This window comes from Mycteria americana, chromosome 4 (genome assembly GCF_035582795.1).
Source record: "Mycteria americana isolate JAX WOST 10 ecotype Jacksonville Zoo and Gardens chromosome 4, USCA_MyAme_1.0, whole genome shotgun sequence".
In the NCBI taxonomy this organism is placed as follows: domain Eukaryota; kingdom Metazoa; phylum Chordata; class Aves; order Ciconiiformes; family Ciconiidae; genus Mycteria; species Mycteria americana.
In genome coordinates, this window is record NC_134368.1 from 78,929,151 (window position 1) to 78,949,088 (window position 19,938).

At 39.5% G+C, this 19,938-nt stretch overlaps 1 long non-coding RNA gene across 5 annotated transcripts in view; it reads left to right on the forward strand.

Moving 5' to 3' along the window:
- The first annotated feature begins 1,623 nt into the window (after positions 1-1,623).
- LOC142409471 (uncharacterized) overlaps positions 1,624-19,938 on the forward strand; it is a 177,801-nt gene continuing 159,486 nt past the window's right edge. For 4 of the 5 annotated variants that reach the window (XR_012775644.1, XR_012775645.1, XR_012775646.1 and 1 more), the window contains exon 1: positions 1,624-1,720. This is a non-coding gene — a long non-coding RNA (uncharacterized LOC142409471). The remainder of the gene's footprint in view (positions 1,721-19,938) is intronic. The other variant, XR_012775648.1, reaches the window with a different exon arrangement.

A 19,938-nucleotide genomic window follows, 5' to 3' on the forward strand; every position in this document is an offset into this window, starting at 1 on the left:
CCTCCTGTTTGTTGCCCATGCTGTGTGCACTGCTGTAGAGGGGCTTCAGCTGGGCTGTTGGCTGTGTCACCTTCTTAGAGGAACACACCATAATTCCTTTGAGGTATTTTCCTGGTGTTTCCCTGTTGGTTCCTATTACCTCAGGGTCCCCTGGCTCCTCTCCGTTAGACTTCAAGTGTGCTCTAGTTTACCCAGCAAGTCTCAGAGCAACAGGCTCAGGGCCCTCACTAGCACCCCATCCCTCAAACCTTGGTGGGTTGTCTCATGACTTGTCACAGGTGAGCCTGATGTTATCCCCTTCCCCCTTCAAGTCCAGTTTAAAGCTCTGTCAATGAGCCCTGCTAGCTCGTGAGCAAAGACCCTCTTCCCCCTTTGAGAAAAATGAATCCCATCTGATGCCAGCAGGCCTGGTGCTGTGTAGACCATCCCATTATCAAAACACACAAAATACTGGTGGTGACACCAGCCAAGGAGCCATGTACTAATAGACTGGGTCCATCTGTTTCTTCCAATGTCACTGCAAGTGGAAGGACAGAGGAAAAAATTACGTGTGCCCTGGACCCCCTTACCAACCATCCCAAGACCCTGAAGTCTCTTTTGATTGCCCTTGGACTATGTGTTGCAGCTTCATCACCACCCACATGGAAGAGCAATAATGGGTAATATTCTGAGGGCTGTACCAGGCTAGGGAGTTTCCTAGTGAAGTCCTTAACCTGCACCCCAGGGAGGCAGCAGACTTCCCTAAGAGGAGGGTCTGTCCGGCATATTGGACCCTCTGTTCCCCTCAGAAGGGAGTCACCTACAAATACATCCTGTTTTTCTTCCTTGTGGAGGTTGTCATACAGGGAGTAGGCCTTTCTGACCTTGGCAACACCTCTGGTGTAGATGGACCATCATCCATTGACTGGCCTTCCAAATCCAGAGCCTCATACCTGTTGTACAGAGGCACCTGGAAAGGTGAGGTAGGCAGGGAGGGGGTTCGCCTGCTGCCCCGAGAGTGGACTTGCCTCCATTCACTCCCTCCCTTTAAGTTACTGCCTTCTGCCTGGTGGGGGGATGACACAGGATCACCTTGATCTTGGGTTTTTTTCTGGTGGATGTTCCTGTTTCTATCTCAGGGAGGGCAGAGCACAGTTCCACTGCTCTACCTCTTTCTCAGCCTCCCTGATGTTCCTTAACCTGTCCGCTTCCTCCCAAAGCTCTGCCACCAAGCTGAGCAGATCATCCATTTGGTCGCACCTCGCACAGCTGTTCTCGCCATTGCCACCGAGTACTAGTGAAAGGCTCCGGCATGCCTTGCAGCCCAAGGCCTGGGTGCCCGCATCTTTTCCCAGGAGCTCCGCCTGGGTTGCCACCTCCGTCCCGGCGAGTGCGGAGGACACGGCCTTCCGCCGGGCGGACACCACAGACAGCTACGCTCCTCCGGGGAGGGCGACGACCGCCCCTGGCAGCGACCTCCTGAGGGGGCAGCGTGACGACGCCCTTCCCGCGAGACCGGCCGCGCCCCGCCCTGTGCCCGCTCGCGCTCCCCAGGCTGCCTCCTATTGGTGTGGGGGTGCCCGCGGTCGCTCCGGCAACGCCCAGGGTGCGTCAGCGTCTCTCGCGAGAGCTGGCGGCGGTGGTGGGGTCTCTCCCCGCCTGAGGAGAGCCCCTGTGCGGCGGGACCCGCCGCGCCCCTGCGGGCCGGGCCGGCCCCGGAGCAGCTCGCCTCGGCGAGTAGGTCTGCCTTGTACCTCCTTCAGAAACTATAACCTTCCAGGTGTAATGTCAGTAATTGCTTTGATGGCAAAGTTCCTCCTGGTAGAAGAACATGATGGTAACAACTTTTTCAGTGAAATTTTTTGTTTAAATTTACTGGAGTGAAAAAAAAAATCCTTAAATTATGTCCTTTTTTTTTTCCTTAATATTAATTCCTTCCACTGTAATTTTTTTTCTACCAAATATCAGTCTGAAGACACTTGAAAAATAGTTACCAAAGTAAGAGTATTAAGTCCCAGTAACTGTTAGGTATGATGCACTGTGGTCATGTGTTACAGCATACCTATGTGTGAAGGGTAACACGGCAAAGCTAAACAGTAGACCAGGTTAACTGCTGGACTGATCCATGAAGCAACTGGATAATGCCAAATTAGAGATATAGGTCCTACTCTATTCCTCTTGAAAGGTAATGGTGACATTTTCCTGATAGTGCAAGTGGCTTTTCTGATTGCTACACTTGACTGCAGAAATGAAGGGATGAGTCTGAACTATCTAAAGGTTAATTAAAAGAAGACAGAAGAATCAAATAAAGGCCAGATTTTCCCTCCTTGTTCATGTAAAAGCCCACTGAAAGTCATGTGAATTTTAAGTCTGTAGGACTGAGCAGCGAAGGTGGTGTTAAAACAGAGAGCTCTGAGCTGATTTGGGTTGTGGTCTTAAATCTTTTTGCTTCACTTGATGGCTGCTGTTTATATGTGATTGTAAGCTAGGTTCTAACAGCTGGGTATAATCTAAGACCACAAAGACTCAATATTATTGAATCATAACTGTTATGGGTGGTGGTTCCATAAAAGAAGGACACTGGCCAAGAATGCAGCTGATATACCAGAATCGTCGGGCTCATTTTACGTTATAAACGAGTTTGACAGGGTTTAAGGCACGCACATCTCTTCTGTTGCCTGTGCTTCACTTCAGTTTTCTGACCAGAACTATTTTTTTGATTAAGCAAGCATATTATACGTTGGTGATATTTTCTGATAACAGCTACTACGGGTGTTACAGCTATACAATGGGGCTGTGTGATGCTTTTGTCTCCTGGCTGCAGTGGTAGGAAAGGATCTGTGGTGAACTCTGACAGCTCACTTGGTCTCGATCATCTTGGTCATAGCTCTGGGGTGCATGACACAAGCTGCGCTTTCCCCACTGTCTAGGTGTAAGCAGTCGTGGTCATGACCTATGAGGTTTACCTGACCTGCAGGTGTGTAAAGATCGTGACCACAGTGTTTTTAGGATTCTGCAATAAACAGAGATCTTGATGTAAGGGCTATAAAGGCCTTGTGAAACAAGACACTTTTTGTATAAACAACGCATGCCTTGCTAACGACTGTGCCCTTGAAGAAAAACTAAAAGACTGATAAAAGGGGAACATCTGCCCTAGAAGGTGCTGAAGACTGGGGGAGTGCTGAAGAAACACGAAGTCAGGAAAAAACTGCAGTAAATAGGGGAAAGGTGAAGGTGGCAGGGGGAGATCGCGACCACCGACTCAATACGAGACTGAAAAGAGTTGCCCCCCCACGCCTGCAAAGAGTTTGCATGCTAATTTACATAGAACTAGCTAATGATAAAAGGAGTAGTAATTACTAACCAATAAACATAAATTTGGGCAGGTTTTTACTAACCATGTAACAAGATAAACATGCGGTAGTTCTTTAGTATAGTGTGCTAGCTCTGTGGAATAACCACCTAGCACCAGTCTCGGCGCAGACATGAAATAAAATACCTCTGCCTTGTGTGTATATTGGCGTCTCGCACGCTGGGTAAATGACCCCACGCTTCTGGGATAACAGTCTGGGTTTCTGATAATTTCTTTATGACAAGTTACTACAGAACTACTATTAGTAAAAACATTATATATATATGTGTGTGTGTATATATACATGTGCATGCTACAAGTCACTACAAAATTACCACTAGGAAATATACCTATAGAAAAAGTAAAGCAAGTGTATGTATATTACAAGTTATTACAGAATTCTAACTATGGAAGCAAGTATATACTTATTAACCTTTACTTGTGTGCGCCTATAAATATATTATGTGACGTGTTACCAGCAAAACACCAAACTGCTCCCAGGAGTGGAGCTCATTGACGACAGAAAAGTCTCACTTGAAGATGACCTGCATCATGGAGGCTGGAGTCAGGCAGCTGTCCCCGGGCAGGGTCTGGTCTGTCTGGGAGATCTCGTGCAGAAAGGCTCCTTTTGCATAGGTAGTGAGTTACTCGTTATACCTTTTTGGTGTAGATAGGTAAGTGGGTATAGGACATCAGTTCCCGGAATAGTTGTTGCTGACTCCTGTTTTCCTGGGAGGCAAGTTCATTGTTACAGTTTACCCATCAAAGTTTCTTTGTCCTGCCAACTACTCCCCATCAAGGAGGTTTAGGGTGAGCTTATCAGGGATGTTCTTCTCTGTCAGTATGTTTACCGGGTCGCTTTTGTGGCAGATCTGTCACTAGGCATAGATCATGACAATATTAATAACAAGAGATGTTTGCAGAACTTCTGAAAACCCCAAGATCTATGGAGAAGACATAAAATGCTCAAAAAAGGTACTTCTCAAACTTCCTTTGATTTTTTTTTTTTTTTTTGGTAAGGAACTCTTCATGAAGTAAACAACCACTTCAGCTATTTTTTCTTTCAACCTTGACTCCCTCCTCTTCTGTCCGAGGGGATTAAAAACAAGCCAAGTAGTTTGACTGCAATGTTATAAATGGTACATTGTGTTCATTTTCATAGGTATGGTATTTATGGTTCACTGGTTTAAAAGTTTATGGCTCAGCTCACAAACTTTGAGAACATAAAATTGATTGTTCCTTAATGTACTAAGGAGCTTATGATTTGGGACTTCTGGGATTAGCATCTGCTATCTAAAATTTTGTATATTTAATGTTTTCATAGTTAATGCATTTCAGCCAATCCCTATAATCCATTTCAGAGGCAGCAATACATCTTATTTGCTTAGCATAAAATTCCTATTGATATTAGAGAGCTACAAAGTGGTGTTTGAGCCTGTTACACTTTTGTAGTTAATCTGCCAACCTGGATGTATAACCTACCCATCAACTTGTTGGTGCTTGTGTGCAAACATTGGGAAGACTTGTTTTCCAATAGCTACATAATGACAGCAACAAGCAACCAACAAGTCAAGATCATAAATAAGCTACATTGTTATTTAATTAGTCATGTTCAGTGGTTGGTGAATTTTGCATGTGATAGTAGCAGGCAAAATTAAACCATGCTTCAGAACCCTTTGCCTAGAATCTATGGGCTAGTCCTCATTCCTCTGTAGTCTGAATTTAGTAGAAGACAATTAAGCAAATATGACTTGTAATTTTGTGGTAACTATAAATTTTTCAAAACACCAAAATTAGTTAGGTGACCAGCTGTTGAAGCTGATGGAAGCACAGAAGTGTAAGGTATCCTCCCATGAAACTTAAGCTATGGAATTGTTTTGGTTTAGTGTTTAAGAAGCTTCTGAAAATAGTTCTTGGCAAGATAGAGAAGCTGTAATATTAGCTCCACGTGAGACACACTGCCATACTAGGCGTATGGAACTTAGTGGAAGGGAAAATAATGAATGCCATACTGTTACACCAGAATGGAAAACATATGGAAAGATAAAGTAGTAAAGTAACATTTTGTGTTAAAGCATAGTGTAGCAAAATTAGCAAGCAGATAGCATAGAATCAGTATGGACTTAAATTCTAAACCTAGGCAGGTTTTTAAAACAACGAACCATCTATTACTGCCAAGCTAACCAGGATGTTTATGCTAAACTTGATGTGTTGAGAAGGCTCAGTCAAACCTGTTATCTTCTGGGTAACTTATTTTTGCTAGTAAATTATTTTCCTAAATAATTTACCTTTTTATTTGGCAGAAATCAGTGTAAAAATGGGGCCTTTTATTTTAGATTACAATGGAAAAAACCTATGCTTGTCTTCAAGTGCAGCCACTATTACTTGTTACAAGGTCATTGATGGTTCAATATATTCAAGAACTTCAAATCTCATGGCAGTATTGCCGTTTTTTTTTAAGCATGCTTTAGACTGTGTCTCTGGTCAAAACCTAGGAATAGCAGTGATGAGCAGCAGGTGTGGAAATGCAGGTTGAGAACCAGGACATGCCTTGTGTTCTCTCCTTGTTTCCAGTGGTTGTAATTTGGTGGTACTTAATGCTGCTGAGAAAAATAGCTGCACTCATTTGCTGTCACTGTCTCCTGATACTGGGAATGTAACTAAGTTCGTGCTAGAGTTGTTCCTCTCCTTTTTCTTGTTTTTTGGGTCTTTGTTTTGTGGGCTTTTTGATGAAGAGCTTTTTCTGCTCAGTTTTTTAGTGGATATATGCTTTAAGAAATCTGCAGATCAGTCTTTCCAGTTATAACCAGCTTTATTAGTATCATAGCCCAGTGATTTGCTATATGGCTCAGCTGTAAGAGTTATTAAAACTTTTCCAAGATAGGCATCCTTGCACAGAGAGCCAGCCATGCCCAGAACCTGTGTTCCTGTAAGCAGACTGTTAAGCAAGAGGTGACCTACTGAGGGATTTCAGTCAGCTTCTGTGATTGATGGAAGGGGTAAAGTGCTGTCACATTAAATAAGGACCAGAAACTTCATGAAGGGAGAATTCAGTTGTCTCTCTGTAGTCATTTGACCACTGCAGCTGATCAGCTGGGGGAACCTCAGCAGGAATTTCAGAGATTCCCAAAGGAAGTCAGAGGTGGCTTGAATAGCATTGTCTTTGACAATGGTAGTTTTCAAAATGACCTGTAACACCTGTAGAAAGCCTTTGTTTTGTACTAGTAAAGTGCATGTCTGGTTTAGAGTTTGAAAAGCCTTTGTTTCAACTATAATATAACACTGAGCAGGATGATGATTTGCTCTTAAAGTGCTTCATTTCCAAGTAAGCCAGAATAAATGGTCAGAAGCTTTCAGTTAAATTTCCAATTAAAAGTTTCAGGGCACTCGTGATGATGGGTGTTTTGTGGTTTGACAATGCTTTGTCCAGTATTATTGGGAAACACCTCAAGTAAACTGTGAAGTGGGTAGATGATATTTGAACTCTGAGAAAAGTGTGGGGTTTTTTGCCAGCGGTGAATCTGTAGAGCTGGCAGCAAAGGCAACTGGGTAACAGCCTCTCAGCTCTGTGAGGGTGGTGGGAGGAGGATCTGCATTACAGGAGCACTCTTGGAAACTCAGAGCTAAGGCCATGATTTGAAACAGAAAAATACATGAGTTAAAATAGCGTATGGGGCCAAAACAGCAGTCCAAGTGCCCATCAGGGCACATCCATGATGAGCATTCAGGGCAAATGTGTTTGATGCTGGAAGTTTTGCTTGACCGATACTCTTTACCAATACTATAATCCAAGCAAATGTTGATGTGTATACTGAAAAGACAAGAAGATTCCCCAGGAGTGTTCCTGTACTAACATTATTAACCAATCCTGTAATGTTTTCTGATCTTTTTCTGCTAAAGAGCAGAGTGCTGAATAAATATCTGGAGAATCAATAAATCTGTTCAGTATGTACTTATTTGGAGTCCATGATTAAGTAAACCTTGGTAATTCAGTACTTGGTGTGTTGTTTTTCCTGAAACAAACAAACAAGAAACTCCTCTACTTTTCCTAGGGAATGTTATTGGTAGCAAAATCATTAGGGCTTCCATGTCAGTTCTGAGCCAAGTTCTGAATATCCCTGAATGCTAGGGGGTAAATTTCTAAACTACATCATTACACAAGAACAGTATGGAGAATACAGTTTTTTTAATACAAAGTGCTTGGGGAGTTTACCCCTGAGTATTCAAATTAGTCATTAATCAAAAAAGCAATTTGTTGGGCATTTGAAAATCATTACGAGTTTAAAGGACTTAGATTCTATTTTAAGGATTTCAGTGGGCAAAAAAACCTTCAGCTATCACTAGAGAATATCCAATCTACACAGCAATTTAAACGCTGTATCTCCAACAACCATATGTGGCTTAATTTTCAGAGCTTTTTGTAACCTATCTTATATAATATTTATTTATAGCAGGGAAAAATAACCTTCAGTAGAACAAGTATGTTTGTGTTGGACCTGGCATGTTTAAAGGCAGGTTGCAGAGTTCCTCATAGGACAGGTTGGCATGAAGCATCTTGCCATGCAGAATTCCAATGGCAGCTTCAAGCTGGGTTCATGTACACTTGCATAGAGGCTCTGTGGAGAAAACTAAGTGGCATTGGTGGTAGGACAAAGGCTATAGTAATTTTCAGAATGTTATTACTTGCTCTCTTATGTGACAGTAATAGTACGAGCTTGGTCCAGCGTAACTTTACAGGAGCATTTCAATTTGGTATTTAATAATCCTACCCTCAGAAAACTGGCAATTAATGAGCAGCCGTGAAATTTGCCATTCTTTGGTACAGATGTGTAAGTTCTGGAGTGCCTTGCCTTTGGGAAAATCCTTCACTGAGGTGCTTTAGGAAAAGGTTTAGAATTAGCGTTACTAGAGGCACGTAGCTGTAGATACCCAGATAGCGAGGAGGAGGTGGCAGTTATAGTAACTTAGGATTCAGAATTTCTGTACCTTTTAGTCTTAGTCTTTAAAAAATGCCTGTATGTAGATATATTATTTTACTAACCCATACAGATTTTGTTATTTGGGTACATTTTCTTAGAAAGGATTATTTGCACTTGCTATATAAAAATGTGAATGTGTTTCAAAATGAAATGGAAGTCATTAGTCATATAAAACAGCTTCCTGTTTTCTCTTGTCTGTAGCAAAAAAACCTCCTTCCTAGGAGAGCTTTGCTTTTCTTTGATGTAAGGCAATAAAATGCATTTCATGTTTTAAAAAAAAAATATATATATTCTGTACTCAGTTCCTGATGGAATTTTGGTGAAGGTACTTTACTATTGCACACATGATATTTCTCCATTGGCTCATATATATATATTGCATGTATATTTCAGGTGGCTTCTGTTTTGTTTCTGTGAGGGCAGACAACCATTCCTGAGAGTTACGAGGTGAGCAAAAAGAATGCTTTAGCCTTGTCAGAAAATGCCTTGGTTTACCCTTAATTAAGGTCCACTAAGTTGGAGTTTGGGCCAGTCAGTAAAAAGAATGTATGGATGCATCTGCATTTCTACAGATGTTGCACAGATCAGATGCAAATTAGGAAATTTGATAGGTAAAAGATCAGGCAGGTAAAATGTGTGATCTACTTGTAAAAGCATAATAAATGTGACTCAAATACTCTATACCTTTGCCTTACCAGATTTAGACGGAGTTTACTTTCAGGTGGATGGGAAATTTAGTAGGCAAATATATGGCATAAACCTATTTACTGTGAAGGAGTAGCAAATGGTTAATGCAAGGCCATACCAATACTGTTGCTAACTATTCACGGATTTAACATTTCTTCCATTTTACAGTAATTCTCATCTGAGAAGAATTTGTGTATGGATTCAGGGAGGAAACTACAACCTATCTTTATCTGCTGTATGGAAAGTGCTGGAGTTACCCCACGTGAATAGCCAGCTAAGTCCCAATTAGCCTGTCAGAGCTGGGGTGGAAGGAAAAGGCTTCAGGACATGATGCAGGAGTTGGCTATGACCTTTTTGACTCTTAATCATAAGTACTATTGTAGAGGTGTAGATGCACTCCTATCTCTGTACTAATCCTGTGGCTGCCTGACTGAGCTTCTTGCCTGTCCTAGTAGAGGGCTGATCAAAATTGTTACCCTTTTAACTGTGTAACTCCGGAGTCTGTTCTTTGCCTACTGATCTGTAGAATAGCTTGGGCCCTCCATTGTTTGAAAAACATAGGGGAAAAAAAAAAATTGGAAACATATGTGTCTCCCTGGAATAAAATCTCAAATTTAGTTAGGGGACAGAAAAAACAGAACAAAAAGAACCCCAGCCTCTTCCTTCTCTTAGTAACTTGCACAAAACTGATAGGAGGAAGGTAGATTTCATTAAGGTCTTTGGAAATGTTCATTTCTACCTTGTCTGTCTTTGATATATATGGAAAAATCTCAAAACTTTTGGTGTCAGATGGTGTCTATGGGATTTGTAGATCAGAAGCTTTTACAGAAATAATGAAAATATTACACAATGTTATGGACAAAAATATAGACAATCCTGAAAAGTTTGTCGTTGTCATCTCGCTCTGCTGAAAGTCCTTTTATTTTTCCTTCTAATTTCTCTGTGAAAATTCCATGGGAGAAGCGTATTGTCTGCTGGGAAACACTGATTAAAAATAGAGGAAATGCTTAAACAACTCCTTCTGAATACAAACCTGACTGAAGTAAACATGAAAATGATTATTAATTTTAGCATCCATTATGGCCTTTGTAGGAAAGCCTGTGATGGCACAACATATACCTCAGTTGCACAGTGTCTATTTTAAAATGTGCATCTAAAACATACAGCGTGGTATAATGAAAGCAAAGGGTAGAGTTGAACCATGCATCCATACAGTAAGAGACTCCAGTGGCATGTAAGATGCAATACCACCCAGTTCCTTATCAGATAAATTACTACCAGGTCCACAGTGGCTTCATCCACCCTCGTTGCTCTCTGAAAGGAGAATAAATATTCAGCTGAGAAACCTTGATAAATGCAGCTGTGCCTCAAGGTCTCTAAAACTCTTCATCACTTATAGTTTTCCAGACCTTGCTGATTTCCAAAGCTTAATCCAAATTATCAGTGTGAAGGAAAACAAATGTAGTGAAGGAAAAGGCAATAGATCTTCACAGGCGAAAAGTGTGGTTAGTGAAAAAGTTAAAAACTTTATTCAGGAGCATAATGCTTTTGCTCTGTAATTAAAAAAAAAGTTTTTCAGGCAATTAAAGTTTTGTGTTGAAGTTGGGGGAAATTTGAGGAAACCTTTGGTTTTGTGCCTACCATGTTTAAAGAAATTAGTAAACAAAGTCAGTAGATAGCTAGCTAAGGGGATCAGTACAAGGCAAGTTAGGAAACTGAGATTAAACAGATTTAAGAAGGAATCTGCAAAGTTCCTGTAAGTGCTCAAACATCCAGGGGGAATTTTACTGTGGCATATAATTTTGGCAATTATACTGTGGTTGTGCTCAGAACTCGTAATATTCCAATACACATGCCTCTGCACTGTAAAAGGAGAGATAACAGAGAATTGCAGGGAAGAAGTAAGTAATAATTCGACCCAGAAACATTTTGCATTCTCATTGCATTTGGATCTTCAGTTCTTTAAATGCTTATTTCAATTAGTATAGTAATGTCTTGCTGGTCATCCAGCAACTGATCTAAATATTTTTAATTGGATCTAATGGCACCAGTTTTGCCAACGCTTTGGACCTGATTATTAGTTTTACTTCTTGGCTCTATTGCCAGATCTGCCTTTGAGGTGCATGGTCTCCCTGATCCAAATAAATGTCTGCTGTCCATATAAATGCAACTTTGGCTCTGTGTAGAAGTATTAAAGATCTGCAGGACGTCCTTTAATAGATCATCAGTAGGACTGATGTGCAATTACTTCAGAAGAAATCAGCTCTCTTCAGAGAAAGAAACAAAACAGTCATATGAAATATTTTTTGTCTTTTTTACAGAATTTAAAAATAAACTTTCTGACCATCATGCATGAATGCCTGATCTCCTTGTAGTGGTTCTGACATTTGGAGGAAAGCTGTACTGCTGCTCTTACCTATTGTATTTGACATGCTGTATGTTTAGAATATAGAGTTAGTTAAGAATTCTTTGGTGAAAAAGTTTCAGGAGTTGTATAGACATGTATATATGTGAATAAGAGCGGATTCTATGACACCATGGGCAGTAGAGGAGGTCTCATAGTAAGTTCTTTAGTCAGCATTTAGAATTGACTAAGCAAGATTTGGAAATGTTGTCTTTTTTTGAATGGTAGTAAAAATGAAGCAGAGATGTACACTAAATGTAATATTTGCTTTTCAATGATTAAAATAATATATTGAAGAGAATTTAATTTGAAGAAGAAAGGAAATGCCAGTATCTGAAAAGCTGAATTCTAGAGCTTTTGGGAGAGGGCTGGAGTTTAGAAAGAATGCTATCTAAAATGATGATAGTTAAATAAGTTACTGAAGAAAGTCTAGGGGCTTTAATAAAATTCCTGTGTCATAACTTCTGAATGATTAGATTACTTTAGACTCAGTCCACCAATATCAAATCAGTTCTTTTGACTTAAGGTTGAAATCTCTTAAAAGCTTCATAAATCATAATAGAACTTGCCTCACTTTTCCACATGAGACTTAGAGAAAAGTAAAAAGCTCTTAATCAGCTAAAATCAGAAAAAAAAAAATCATGTGTGTATTTACATAAGGCCAGGGAAAAGTGGGCAGTGGGACTATTTTACCATTACAGAAAAGTTTTAAGACTGTACACTTTTCCTGTTCAAATTGATTTCCAAGAACAGTATCTTAAAACAACGTTGGGCTCTGGAAACGCAGAATTCTCCAGTAATTTAACAAGTTTTGAGGGAATGCCTAAATTCCAGCGTGAAGCTGATGTGAATTTCATTTGGATTGGTGACTTTGTTTTTTGTAGAACTTGTTCAGGTATGAGAGCTCCTAAATAGGATGCATCTTTGGTGAAATTACAAGAAAATGGATGTATAGTGGGGAATGAGTTGGAAAAGGATTTATTTCTATGACCTACTAAATTAGCGTACTACTTTTTAGTAGTGTCTGACTGCAAACGCAACTGCTTGAAATCAGAATGCCCCGTGTTCCTCGTGGGTTCCCTCACCCTGTCCTGCCTTGGAGAGTGTGGGAAACTTTGTGCAGCCCTACAGATGAATGAGGCAACCTGAGAGCTGAATCCCACACCATCAGTAGATAGTAGAAAATAATGATATTCCCATTCTATTCCATCTGTCTCTGGATTCACAGCCAAAGCTTTTTCCATATGCTGCTCTACTGACTCAGATATAAGTGAATATATGGATGCAGTTGTGGAATCTGGGAGGGATATGATCGAGTTTATAAATTAGACCGATTGCAGAGCTGGTAGATTTTGTGCTTTTTGAACTACATCGTTGTGGCAGGAGACTGGACTTAATAGTTGGGAAAGGCTTGTTAAAAACTGTGCACTGATGTGTGATGAGATATTCAGAAGCCAGAGCTTTATAACCTAGTAAGGAAATGAACTAGAGTGTATACAACTGTGATATTTGAGATGCTATTCTGTCTCTTATGAAAGAATAACGAGTTTTAAGATGTGACTGAAAGGCAGTGTATACAGAGAAAGTAGGTAATTTGATTTGTTTGCAAAGTAAAAAGAAAGTTTAGTCTCTGCTGTACATGCACTGAAAAATTAAATTTATTCTTAGGATAACTCCAAAAAGGTGTCATGACAACAGGGGTGAACTGACTTGTATAACCTGAATTCACAGTCAAAATGTACTGCTTCATTTCTGGTGGCTCTTTCTATCCCTAGTGGAACTGTTTTTCTAGTTGCTGTTTGTTTCAGAAGATAACAGATACTGCAGAGGAGTGCTCTATTAAATGCTACCTTCAGGAAGCACTGAGTAGCTTTAATTAGCCTCAAAAGGCAGCCATAACTGTGCCAAAACCCTAACATTTTCAGGGGTAAAAGCAGGTTGAAAGAGCTGGGGTTTTTCTTACCTTTATGTTCCCACCAGTAAAGCTGGATTTTACTCTTAGTGCAAATGTTCATGAAAGGTGTATATAACTAATACATTGAAATTCTGGCTTCAGAATTGTTCTAATGTGTTGGACACAGCAGTAGTTTTTAGAAACTGCCTAACTGGCTTTTCTTGAGCTTTGTCCACACATCAGATAAAACAAGTCATCAAACTTTCTAGAAACGTTATTTCCTTTTCTTATATCATGTGATCTGAACATAATGGAAGATTATTTTAAAAGTCTGATAGTATTCATTTTAAGGCTAGTAGATTTTAGACTGGCTTTTAAACATTCAAGAGCTAATATTTCAACTGCAGGAATATAAATTTTTAAGGTTTTCAGAAATGACCAGTATATATAAAACCCCCTCAATCTAGGGGTAAGAAGAAAGATAAATTTTTAATTCTTAATTAATATTGCTTTTCTTAATAGAATAAACAGAAGAAGCTGGGGAGATCTAATTCAAATGTCAAAAGAAAAATATCTTTATTTGCTTACTTTATATGGTTCCTGTACATTTCAGGATTTGATCTCACACAGAGTTGGTGAGAAAGGGGCGTGGGGAATCTCTGGCAAGTCCATGTATGATTTGAACTTCAGGGTGATGTTATACCCATGGCAGGGAATAACAGTGGTTTTGTTGAAAAGTGCAGAAAATTAGTTTATAGTGTCTATCATGTTTAATTTTTTAACATGTTGATACTACAAGTTGCTCGGCAGTTGCTATAAGATACTGACTTCTGTGGGAGGTGCTCAGCAGAGCTTTTAGGTAAAGCTGCAATCAGAACCCATTATTCTCCCAACAGGTGCCAGTTAAAGCTCAATTAAACTTTCAGGAGGAGAGGTTACTCAGTTCAAAGATCGAATTTTGGATCAAAGCACACACACACAAAGAGGAAGAATTGAGAGAATGTGTAGGCATTTAGAACAGACAAAAGTCTGGTCTTTGACTCAAAACTGGGATGCTGGATGTGTAGATTTCAGTATCCGGTGTCTAACAGAGGTGACTGTTAGAGGCACATGCATTTCTGTACTGGATCTTTATCAATGGAAGAAGAGAAAATTTTAAAGGTCATCACTTCTTTTTGGGGACAAAATAGAACAGTTGAAATATTGTAATATTTTGCAAGATTTAAAAAAAAAAAAGAAAAGAAAAAAAGAAATTCCCATTCAGCAGTGTACAGTAATTTGTAAGCCTGAACCCATATACAGTAGACACAGAACCAGGTTCTCAAAACCTGAAACTTGTAAGTATAAATGTATTTCACATACAAGAAGGTATCTGTAATCCAGTTTTCTAACGCTTACCTGAGTTGTCTCACTATTTGACTCACTTAAGCAGGTGAGGTTTAGACCAAAGTCTTCCACTGTCCTCAGACTTACTGCTTAGCACACCTAAGTGCCCTAAACAGATTTCCTCAGTGTTTATGTCCCTATTACATGTGCAGTAAAGGAGGGGTGAGGTGGGCAAAGCTGATTTCAGAACCTAGTTTGGTGCATAACTTCCTGATGGAGGAAAATAAACTGTAAAGCTACACTGGAGCAGTGTCATGATATATGGACATGTGCCACCTGACTTCTCCTCTGTTGGAAATTTCCTTTGGCTAATTGCCTGTGGTTTGTTTGTACAATGGAAGTGTCCACCTGACTGTATGCTGTTCTGTCCTGCTCAGTGTGGTTCCAGTGCTATATAAAGCAGTTTCACTGCAAACTATAGAGTATCCTTTTTTATATTAGAAGAGAGCTCTCACCTCAGACCTTGCTTCTTGCCGTGATGGACTTGGAAACAGGTGTCTGGAGCTGCAGCGCTGAGAGCTGTCACAGTCAGTCAGTGGAGACCTGAACTTCTTGCCACTAAGAAGCAGGGTGTGTAAAGCTACGAAGCTGCCTGACAAAATTAGTTTTGTGATGGCTCCCAATGGCACAGTTAAATTAGGACATTGCAGTTCCTTGAGAGTCAAATAACTTTTAAAAGCAAATCCCATATGTGGTGTTGCAGAAAAAGGGAATGGTGAAGGGAAAGGTTTGTCTTGCTTCTCCACATTTTTAAATGAAAGCTGCAGTGTAAAATGATGCATAGGGTTTATGCCTATTTGCACAAATACATGCATATTTATGTCACACATTTCCCTGAAGTGTACCTGAGGCAAAATGAACGCTGAAATCTAATTCTTCCTTTTGCATTAATGTCTAAACTCTGTCTTCCTCTTCTTGAGTTTCTCTTTTTCTGCATCTTAAATGCATAAAGGATCCAAAGAAAGCATCGGGATATTTTTACTCTAATAATGGCTTTGAGCATGAATACTGCACTGGTCTCTATGAAGCTGCGTTATATGAACATTGTTATTGTTGATTATTGTTGAAGCACTTACTCCATTTTTACATAGTCCTTCTTCAGGTTAAACATTCTTTTTATTAAACATTACTATTTACATGTCTGTAACTGTATGAAAAAGAATAAATAGTTCATGATCTGACCTATAAATAAATATTTATTCTTGGTAAGATACTAAGCCATTGTGTGACTTGGGGAAAAATAACTCTGCCTCCCTGTATTTCCTGACAGCTGTGAAACAATTCTACTTCAAAAGTCACAGGATTTGAATTTCAAAATAACTTACAAGCTGGGAACAGAGCTTTAATGTTTTTAAAACATTAGCAGGGAACTAAGCAAGAAAGAAGCTGGAAATTATTCTAGGAAGTGTCAGGAGAATAGTAATTTTCATTTGTACAGGACTTTAAAATTTTGATGTTCTTCTTTTAGAAAAGTTGGAATGAACACCTTCGTTCTCTTGGAACAAAATGGAGAAGGAAAATAATCCCAACACTCCTCAAGAGACCCACACATCAAGTCTGGCACTGGTTTTGGCAGCAGAGCCAAAATGCGTATGTCAGGAGTGTGAAAGGATCCTTTCAGAGATTACAGGGAAGAGTGGAAAACTCTTCATACTTGAGCTGTTACTGCAGCCCAGATGACAAGTCACGAGGAGAAATCAGTCCATTGCTTTGAAACTAGTTCCTGGGTAGAAGAATCAGCTCTACCCAGTTTATATGAATTGGCTTTAGAAGTTATAGCAAATGTTTGCTTTTGTTTAGTCCTATGGGTAACCTCCCCTTCCCTATTAAATGTGACTTTTTACATAGCTTTGACCATGTGCCATAAGGCCAGGAGGAGGACAGCATGCTTGGCAAAGCATGTTATGAACATTAGGAATATATCATATGGGACTGTAAGGAATTGAGGAACCCAGTCTTGCCCTGGTATTTATCTGTGCTCCTTGGAAAGGTGACAAAAGATGTAAGGGACAGGCAAGATAGTTTTGCTGGTTAAAAAGAATGAGTCAGTGGAACTGTAAACCATTAGCCAGATGCTAACCCAAGGTAGAATAATGAAATGGCTACTCTGTGACTCCGTTAAGTAAGAATTAGAAACTAAAAATATAATTAAGCTTGTCAGTATGGAACTTAGACAAATCTGCTTTTGTTTTGTTTTCAGCTGAGTTCGAGGTTTGGCTGATAAAGACAGCTGTATCAATATTAGATGCTTTGATTTCTCTGAGGCATTTAATTTAGTACCACATAACATTTCAATTTAAAAACACTGCATTATGTAGCCTTAAAAGGCTACACAGCAGATGGATTAGAAACTGGCTCACTGACAGGTATCAAAATGAAGTTGCTAATGGGAAGAGATCAATGAGAAATGCCATTTTTGCGATGGTCTCCTGGGGGCCAGGGCTACTTTATATTTTTATCATTGATCCAGACATTGATGTAAAATCCTTACTGGTGAAATTTTCAGGTGACTTAAAGGTCTGTGAGGTAGCAAATAACAGAGACAAGTAATTAGAGAAATCTGAATTACGCCATGCGATGTTCAGACGTTGCAGGGGTTAATGCTGCAGTAGTGTGGGGGTGCCACAATACTACTGTGATTGCAAATGCATGTGACAACTAAACACTTTGACAGTAGGCTCATGCCCAACCTGCTGTGGAGTTGTTTAACTCTGCTACATGTCCCTCTCTTCTCCAGCAATTCTCCCTTCCCTCCCCAGCAAAATCTAGTCTGAAGCTCCTCTATCTAAGGAATATGTGGGTCATGGGAAGGAAGGTGAAAGATGATGTTCTGCTGCAGCAGTTCCTATAAATAGTCAAGGAAAAGATGGGCGCCTCATACCAGACAGTGAAGTTCTCCAGGGCAAATTAAGTCAGATCAGCTGGAGAAAGAGATTTTTTTTTTTTTCCTCTTACCTCTGAAAAGTCAGTGCCCCCTTTTCTCAGAGCTGCTTGGTAACAACCTGCTGGAATGTGCTGTATGCTGCTATTTGCATTTTTTACATGAATACCAAATTTATGTTAGAATTGGATAAAGGTTGCTGTTGGAAGGAACTTTATAATCCAACCTCCTGCTCAAGACAGGGCAACTTGGAAATTAGGTCCGGTTGCTCAGAGCCTTGCCCAGTTGAGCTTTAAAAATTTCAAAGGATGGGATCTCGCCATCTCCTCTGAGCAACCTGTTCTAGTGTTTGGACCACTCCAGGGAAGATCTTTTTCCCTTGTGCCCAAAGAGAATTTTCCATTTTGTCTTGCAGCTCTTGCCTCTTGTACTTTCACTGCACATACACGAGAAGAGTGTGAACTGTTTGAGCTATATATCAGCTATAGTTGATCTAAATACCTCAGGGTAGTTCCTTGTTAGGATTTTGAACACTTTTAGAAGTGTACAGTTAAGTCTGTAGGTGTTTAGTGCTAAATGCATTAAGAATTTAGAAAGGGAAAACAGTTTCTAGAAATATATTTATAGCCACTAAAAATTATACTTCAGTGAATTTGTAATTTGTAGTCCTTCTAAATGGACTCGGAAGGAAGGAAATAATATTTCTAAGTTTTCCTCTGTCTTATTGCTACTGTTTTTTAATCTATGCAACAATAAATGCCATAGTCATAGGGTGTGCTGATGTTTTCCATGGTGTGTGAGGTTTATTTTGTAGATATTTACTCAAGGCACAGTTCTGCATGATTGGTTAGGTGTCTTGTGTAATTTTTTGCTTGTTTTCTTGTGTCAGCAACAGGATATTGCCCTAGCTGGATAGGTGCTCTAGGTGTTATAGCCATTAATTTGAATGGAACCCTGGCGTGTGTATGTATATTTTTATAAATGCTTGAATATATTGATATTTGTTATCATACTTCAACATCTACATTTCTAATTCTGATTGCTTCTGATAGCACTATTGGTACTTCTCACTGATTTGACTTATATCTACAATAAATACTAAACCCTAAACTACTTTTTGCCCTTATCTACATTCATGCTCTCTACAATCTTCATAATGTGCATAGAGGCAGCTCCTCTCACTTCCTGCCCCCAGCAAGAAGTCATTTCTTCAGCTCAGCTATCTGTTTTTCCCCTCCAAACCCCAGTTAAAGATCTTTCTGTACCTGAGTAGTTCTGAACCAGCTATAAAATGCATTGGGCAGGAAGCAAGCTTACACTTCTCAGCCTTTCATCAGTTTTAATACAGAAATGTGGTACTTCATATGTAAGAAAACATCTAAGAAAAATTGGAAATTTAGAAAGGTATGGAAATAGATAATTTGATCCTGAAAACAAGTGTCAGAGTTGCCATCCTAGTGTTTACTTAATTTCGAAATTGCCATTGGTATTATGACGATGGGATTTTTCAGAAAGGAGAAACTGGGAAATTGTAGTATGAAATGTTGAATTGAGTCAGACACAAAACTACTTTGCTAGAGTTTGTTCTGTGCGTAACATGAAATTCCATTTCAGGCAAACCATATTATTAGACTTAGTTTTTCCCACTTCAAATTTGTGCCTGAAACTGTTCCCATTCTTTAGTTTAAACAGTGTTTTTTGTACAGTTAAATCTAGCTTGATCATAATTTTGACAATACAGTTAGAAATGAAATTGTTTAGTATGAAAGGAAGCTACTGAATAGTTATCCTTCCACTTTTAACTATTTAAATGAATGCATATATGTAACTATATATAGTTGAACCCCAGAGAAAGCAACATAAATCTCTAGAAACCTCCAGACTTTGAATTTAGAGTTTTTAAATACAAAAAGCTGAAGTGTGTTTGAGTGAAACCGTATTTTGGCCAGTTGTGTATGCAACTTGTATTTTACTCAGCCTTGAAAGGGTACAGCGATGAAAGTGCTTAAGTAGCACTTAGGAATATGGCACTGTGGAAAGGAAGATTATCAGTTTTATTCCTTGTGAGTCCCTTCCAACTCAGGATATTCTATGACTCTGTGATTTTTCCGTTTTCTTTTTGTTAATTCAGGGGTTGTGACAAAGAACCCATCACAATCAGTGAAATCTTAGCTTGATTCATACTTTCAAATTTCATATTACGCTTCATTTTTGGATCCAAATTTTGGAATTAGGCCCTGAAAGTTGTAGTTAGGAAGTATGTAGGTGGCTAAGGCATGGAATAAAGCCAGAGCTTGCTTTTACTCTGGTAACTGTACTAAGGACAGAAATGGTACAAATACTAATAGTAATAATAAATGTTCATCAGAACTGGTT